This window comes from Pan paniscus, chromosome 7 (assembly GCF_029289425.2).
Source record: "Pan paniscus chromosome 7, NHGRI_mPanPan1-v2.0_pri, whole genome shotgun sequence".
NCBI classification, from domain to species: domain Eukaryota; kingdom Metazoa; phylum Chordata; class Mammalia; order Primates; family Hominidae; genus Pan; species Pan paniscus.
In genome coordinates, this window is record NC_073256.2 from 97580188 (window position 1) to 97587862 (window position 7675).

General features: G+C 45.3%; 1 protein-coding gene across 4 annotated transcripts in view; it reads right to left on the bottom strand.

The window, feature by feature from the left end:
- SNX16 (sorting nexin 16) overlaps positions 1-4979 on the bottom strand; it is a 46864-nt gene extending 41885 nt beyond the window's left edge. For 2 of the 4 annotated variants that reach the window (XM_008956652.4, XM_034966279.3), the window contains exon 1: positions 658-4977. The gene's annotated coding sequence lies outside the window, so the exon portion shown is untranslated. Of the gene's footprint in view, positions 1-657 lie in introns of all 4 variants that reach the window. The other 2 variants (XM_055116689.2, XM_003831259.5) reach the window with 2 other exon arrangements.
- Between the last annotated feature and the right edge of the window lie 2696 nt (positions 4980-7675).

Below are 7675 nucleotides of genomic sequence, written 5' to 3' on the forward strand. Positions count from 1 at the left end.
CCCAAAAACAAGTAAGTCTGAAATCTCAACCTTCTCAAGGTCCGAGGGATTTACCTGGCCTTTGCCACTCTACTACCTGAGGCCGCCTGGCTGGGGGGAGGTCGCATATCAATACATATCAACACAACCACTGACGTCCGAAGATGTGAGCGCTACCCAAGCGTTAAAAAAACAAAACAAGCAAACAAACAAAAAAAAACGTGTTGTGCTCATTAGGAGCGTCTTCGCCTCTACCCTGATGCGGAGTTGCTCCCAGGACGCTCAGTTCATTTCACTCTGGAAAACCTCAGGTGAGGTGGCCCGACTCTGAGCAACCCCGTGGGCGGGAGGAAAGAGGCAAATACCAGGCACAGTTCGACCCTCGGAAGGTAAGCCCGGGGTCTGCGCCGGTCACGGGTCTTCCGCACTGCAGGCGGCGAGACCCGCAGCTCCCTGGGATCCCAGACTCTCCCGCCTCCGCTGACCGGTGCGCGCCCAGCGCCTCCCAGACGCACAGTGGGGTCGGCGGTGGCCTGAAGGTGGCTGGGCTTCCTGCGGCGCCTCTCCACTCTCCCACGGAGCCCCTCGCCGCCCGCCAGACATCAAGGTTGCAGGTGTCACCCGTACGAGAACCCGAGACAGCGACCGCCTGTCCTGAGGTAATGACCCAGTCTTTACCTCAGCCCACTCCGCGATCCCGAACGAACGCGCTTCCCGGTGACGGTTAAACCGGACTCTCCTTAACCGCAGCTTTTCGCCTCCTCCCTCAGCAGCGAGAAGCCTCACGTGACACCCCCGCCCCAAAAGCAGCTGCTCCCCGCCTCAGCCAGTCTCTGCCCGGGCCCAAGATCCCTGCCGTGTGGAAGGAGGGGCCGAACTGGGGGGTACATCTCTGCCGGAAGTGATGTCACGCCATGGGCGCCCGCCCACCGGAGGAGCGACTGGAGTTGATCGGCTGGGCGCTCAGGTAGCGAAGATAAATGTAATCTTGTGGCAGGAAATCGACATTCTCTGCACTATCTTTAGTTTTCCAACTGAAATTCTGAGAAATGGAGGCTACAATACCTAGTTTGCCAAACAGAAGAAGACTACATTTCCCAGAAGGAACTGCGACCAACATTGGTCCGTGCTCATACTTTGCATCATGGGACTTGTAGTCATCACCAGCTTGCGCTGATTTTAACAGGTTATAGATTGTTTTCTAGAATTAGCAGCGCTTTAAGGGATGACAATCGATTAGAAGAGTAGGAAGATAGAACACTGCTTAGTAGCTGATCCGTTCTACATAATTCAGAAGTTCTCATTGGCAGAGAACCCCTGAAATTCTGTAGTGTCTTTTTACTATCCGGTGAGTAATTTGATCCCAATGATGGAATATTAGCCTTGTTAGACATGCGCTTCTGAAGACCTGTGAAGTAGGGAAAGCCGAGTTTTTTGATAGGCAAATCCCAAGATTCAGACCGGTCTACAGGTCTGTTCATCATTAAAATCAGATAATGTGGTTGAAAAATCATTCCACGATTTCTAAGGCTTTGGTATAGTCCCAGTGTTACCCATGGAGGGTCTTGACTACAAGTCGTCCAGGTTCTTGGTTTTTTTAACAAAGAATTGGACAAAACGCACAAAGAAAGCAAGGAAAGAATGAAGCAAGGAAAGCAGAGATTGAAATGACTGTACACTCCACAGAGTGGGAATGGCCTCCAGCCAGTGGCTCAAGAGCCCTGGTTACAGGATTTTCTGGAGTTTAAATATCCGCTAGAGATTTCCCATTGGTTACTTGGTTTACACCCTCTGTAAATTAAGGAGTAGCCTGCAACCAATCAGAGGCTAAAGTTAAGTTACAAAGTTGTACTCCTATGCAAATGAAGACTAGGCCCAGATACCAAGGGCCTAGAAGGTTGGGCAGGGGGTTGCAAAAGGAATAGCCTCTGGTCCTTTTGTTACTTGGGCTTGGAAAGTTGGAGTTTTCCTTTTGATTTAGTTCTAGGAAGTCAGCATGAATGGGCCTTAGGTTCCCTGCCTCCAGACCCTATTCTACTGCCCGACTAAGAGTGAGAAAAGGTGATAGTGGTCATTTTGAAATGAAGGTTGGAAAATAGTCTGGTTTGTGACATGATGATGGTTTTGGTTTAAGAGATTCTGCCCTTTCAGTGTGAATGAAATAAAAATAGAATTCTGTAGAAACAATGTTAGGTAGGAGAATAGGGTCTGGAAGCAGGGGACCTAAGGCTGATTCATGCTGACTGATATCAGAGGCGACCCCATTTTCAACCCCTCTTTTTTCTGCGTGGCAGTTGCTGCGTGGCAGTTGCAACCCTCCTTTCTTTGGGTGGCAGTTGAAAAATGAAAGTACCTCTGATAGAGCCCCTCCCTCAACCAATCAGACTGGTTGAGGGCCTACTTTTCACTCTGATTGGTCTCCTTCCACAACCAATCAGACTGGGCATGGGCCAATGGGAACCCTCTAGAGGGTATTTAAGCCCCAGAAAATTCTGTAGCTGATGCTCTTGAACCCCTTGACTGAGTCTGGTTTCCTTCTGTGGAGTATACTTTCATTTAAAATAAATCTCTGCTTTCCATGCCTTGTTTGTGTGTTCTGTCCAATTCTTCGTTCAAAACACCAAGAACCTGGACAACTACCCTCAATTGGTAACATATTTTGGTGAGCCAGCCAGAAGGTAAGCCCAAAGTTTGGGATTTGTTTTTTTCTTTTTCCTCTTTCTCTCTCTCCCTTTTCCTTTCCAAGTTGGGATCCTTGATGGAAAGTGCCTAAGCATGGAGGCAACTGCAGGTTTCTGGCCAGGGCCACTCTCTGGTGAAACTAAAAGGTCCATGTGGAAGCACCTGACTGCCACCACCTGGTTCAGGTGAGGAACCTGAGTTCTTTTCTTTTTCAGTCTTTCAGTGGCCATTTCCTAGTAGCTCCTTGGTAACTGAAGGCAACTGGGGCCACTCTCTGGTGTTAACTGAAGGCCCAGGAGTGAATGGGGATAGCTGTCTTGCCCAGAAGGGGGAAGGACTCTTTTCTGTCTTTTCCAGTTATAGTCCCTGATGCCTATGAGTGATGCAATTGGCAGTGGCAGCCTGTCCAGGGAAAATTCACACATGTTTCAGGTGGCTTAAGCCTTCTTTCCTTATGTTAAATTCTTCCCTTCCCCTACTTGACTGGCTAAGGATAAGTCACAGAGTTTGGGCATATTGTGGTCTGTGTAACTCATGGAGGGGATTCATGAAAGGGAATCTATGTACAATTTAATCTTGTCCAAATTTAGAAAGTTAAAGAATTGTTTTAAGTGTGATAGGAAAAAAAATCCAAAGGTTTGTCTGAAAGTTAATTCTAGAAATAGAGACCTTCATCCAGGGACAAGAGGGAAAGCTCACAGTGGGTCATCAGTGGTGGTCGGAATCATTCCAAAGTGGTGCTGGCACCTATCTAAGGTCAGAGACGTCTAATATACTAAGAGGGGTCTCTGGCACTAGAGGATTGACTGCCCCCACTCCCACCAAGGGGCTCAGTTAGGCAAAAGTCTAGCAGTGTGAAAGGAGGAATTAGATGAAGACTGAAGGGGCCTAGAGTCTTCCTCACTGCCCCTGTCCAGGAACATCATAATTACTATTGCAGAGCCCTGGGTAACTAGATGTCATGGGTACCCAAATTCAGTTTTTTTTTTTCCAATACAGGGGCAAATTACTCTGTCCTTACTGCTTATGCAGGAAAACTTTCCTCCCAGTCTAAGAGTGTTCTGGGAATGGAAGGAAAGTCACAAACGAGATTCTTTACTTCTCCTTTGTCAGTTTGAGAAACAAATGTTCCAACATAAATCTTTAGTAGTTCCAAGCTGCCTTGTCCACCTGTTGTGAAGAGATATTATCATTAAAATAGAGGCACTACTACAAATTTAAGCATTACCCAGTAAAATTGCTAATAGTCAAAAATACAGACAATGTCCCAGACCACATTAATAAACAGGTTAACCTGCTAGCATGTTATGCTGGGAAGCCAGGTGTATTAGTCCATTTTCACACTGCTGATAAGGACAAACTCGAGACTGGATGATTTACAAAAGAAAGAAATTTAATGGACTTGCAGTTCCATATAGCTGGGGAGGCCTCCAATCATGGTGGAAGGCAAGGGAGGAGCAAGTCACATCCTACGTAGATGGTAGTAGGCAAAGAGAGAGGTTGTGCAGGCAAACTCCCTCTTATAAAACTCTCAGATCTCGTGAGACTTGTTCATGATCATGAGAACAGCACGGGAAAGACCTTCCCCTATGATTCAATTACCTCCCACTGGGTGTCTCCTATAACATGTGGGAATTCAAGATGAGATTTGGGTGGAGACACAGCCAAACCATATCACCAGGGAAAGCTAAAACAGCAGTGCCAGTCAAAATACCAGTTTAAAGAACCGAGCTATTTCCTCAATTGAAAACAATACCCATTTAAGCTGGAAGCAAGAAAAGGCCTAGCATCCATAGTTGAGATATTGCTTACCCATGAGCTCTTAAAAACCTGCAATTCTCCCTGAAACACCCCCATCTTAACCATTCTAAACCCCTTGAGGGAATACCTGCTAGTACAGGATTTCAGAATAATTTATCACACTGTTATCCCCGTCCACCCATTGGTGGTGGATCCATATACCCTCCTGGCTTAGGTGCCAGGGGATGCAAAATGTTTCTCCTAGACCTAAAAGATGCTTTCATCTCTATTCCTCTGGCCCCAGAATCCCAATACCTTTTTTGCCTTTGAATGGGAAAATCCTAATACCAGAAAAAAAAAAAACAATACATTTGGACAGTGCTCCCTCACGGCTTCCAGGATAGCCCTGATTTCTTAGCCTGATCTGTAGAGAGGGATCTGAGGGATCTGCAATTGGAGAACGGAAGTATATTCCAGTATGTGGTTGAACTTCTTGTGTGTAGCCCAACCCAGGAGGCTTCTGACCAAAATACTATAAAAACGTTGAATTTCCTGGCTGACAGAGGATGTGAAGTGTCCAAAAAGAAGGCTCAGATTACCCTCCAATGGATCCAATATTTAGGGTATGTCTTAACACCGGGAACCCGGCAAATATCCCCAGAATGAGTGCAAGCCATATGTGGTTGCCCCACAGCCACCAAGCAGCAGCTTTGTTCTTTCTGGGGAATGGCTGGGTTTTGCAGAATATTGGTACCAAATTTGGGGCTTGTAGCAAAGCCCGTATATGAAGCAACAAGGAGGCCTGAAAATGAGCTAACGGAATCGACCCCAGAAATGAGAAGACTTCACCAAGCTAAAATAGGCCCTTACCAGGCTCCTGCTCTTGGCGTCCCAGACATAACTAAGCCCTTCTTGTATGTAGCTGAGAAGGGCATAGCTGTGGGAGTGCTAGCCTAGAAATTAGGATCAGAACCCAGACCAACTGCCTGCTTTTCAAGGAAGTTGGATGGAGTAGCCTCGAGATGACCAAGTTTCCTGCAGGCAATAGCCACTGCTATGTTTGTGGAGGAAGCCACTAAAATCACCCTGGGCCAACCACTGGAAGTTCTAACCCCCCCATCAGGTAAAGCCAGTCTTAGAGATAAAAGGACACATGTGGATGATGGAGGAAAGGTTAAACATATGCCAGGCCATGCTGCTAGACAATCCAGATGTAACCCTTAAAACCTGTAACACCTTGAATCCAGCTTCATTGCTACCCACAGGCCCAATAACTGATGATTCCTGTGAGCAGGTCATTGTACACACATATATTAGCTGGCCTAATTTAAAAGATTAGCCTCTCCCAGATTCTGAGGATAACTGGTTCACAGATGGCAGTAGTTTTGTGTCAAATGGGAGTGCTGAGTTGGAGATGCAATGGTAAATCACAACACCATTATTGAAGCCCAGCCACTGCCCCCTGGCACATCAGCACAAAATACTGAAATCATTGTTCTTACCTGAGCACTAATGTTGAGACAAAGGAAAAAGCTTAACATCTATCCAGATTCTAAATATGCGTTCCTTATGTTTCATGCTCATGCTACAATCTGGAAAGAAAAGGGACTACTAAATAGCAAATACTCCCCAATAAAGCACGGGCCTGAAATTCTTCAGCTATTGGAAGCAATACACCTGCCAAAGGCTGTAGCTATAATCCATTGTAGGGGGCATCAAAGGGACTTACTTCCTATAGCACAAGGGAATGGAAGGGCTGATAGAGAAGCTAAAGCCGCATCCCTCAGGGTGCAATCCCAACAGATCCTAGCACTGCTTCCTTACTATGATTCCCGAATGGATCCTGAATACACGCTATAGGAAGAACAGTTAATAAAGGAACAAGGGGGACAAAAATAAGTATCCTGGTGGTATATGGAATCAAACTAAATCTCCCTCAAACAGCCCTATGGAGATGCCACCCTGGCCATGGTTAACAGGCTCTTCATTGGGCCTAACTTAGATTCAGTGGTTAAGCAAGTCTGTCAATCCTGCTCACTGTGTGCACCTAACAGTCCAGGAAACAAAATGCTTCCTCTAATAGAATCAGTCCGAGGAGAGGAACTTACCCAGGGGAAGACTGTCAATTAGACTTCACCCAAATGCCCACTTGTAGAGGATACAAGTTTTTGTTAGTCCTAACAGATACCTTTACTGGTTGGGTCGAAACTTATCCTACCAGAACAGAGAAGGCTACTGAGGTTATAAAGTTTCTCTTACAAATAAATAGTCCCTTAGTTTGGGTAACCTCAGAGTCTCCAAAGAGATAATGGCCCATCCTTTATCTCCCAAATAACTAAAGGGGTCGCTAAGACCTTCAGAATCAAATACTATTTGCATTCAGCATGGAGGACTCAATTCTTCAGGAAAGTAGAAAGGGTTAACCAAACTCTAGAACAAGCATTAGGTAAGCTATGTTAGGAAACATCAGAAATTTGGGTCAGCTTACTGACTATTGCCCTCTTAAGGATCTGCAATACCTCTAGAGCAAAAATTAACATAAACCCATATGAAATGTTATATGGAAGGCCATTCTTAACTAATGATCTAATTACTGATCCAGAAACAGCTGGTTTAGTGAAATACCTAGTTAATGGACAATTTCAGCAGGCTTTCACAAAAGTTTGGAACTCAAAGGCTCCCCATACCAGGAGCTAACCAGCATCCCAAAATCAGGCCAAGAGATAAGGTACTTGTTAAAACGTGGAAGGAGGGATCGCCTGCTCAACAACTACAGCCCAAATGGAAGGGATCATTTTCAGTGGTGCTGGCCATGCTTTCCATGGTCAAAGTATTAGGATTTAAATAATTGGATACATCTTTCAAGGATCAAGTCTGTGATACCTGAAGCCTCGGACCTGGAACCTGAAATTTCCTTCAGCCACTACACCTGTGAACCTGTGGAAGACCTGAAGTACCTGTTTAGAAGAGAGCCAAAAGATAAGTAAATGCCTACCAACTTTCCTTGGTGTTTTTGTTGCATAGTTATTGTAGGCTGGATAATAATAGCCATATTTTTATATATTTGGCTGGATAATAATAGCCATATTTTTATATAGTTTTGCAGTTTTTCTTTTTTCAAATGTTTGGAATCACTCCCTTTGTAGCAATTAAGCAGAATGTTTTAATTTCTCCCTATAACAAACATTCCTGATAGCATAGGTATCCACCCCCTGAAGTTCCCATTAGATCTTTTAACCAAATTCATTTCCTCTCACCTAGAGACCATTGAGCT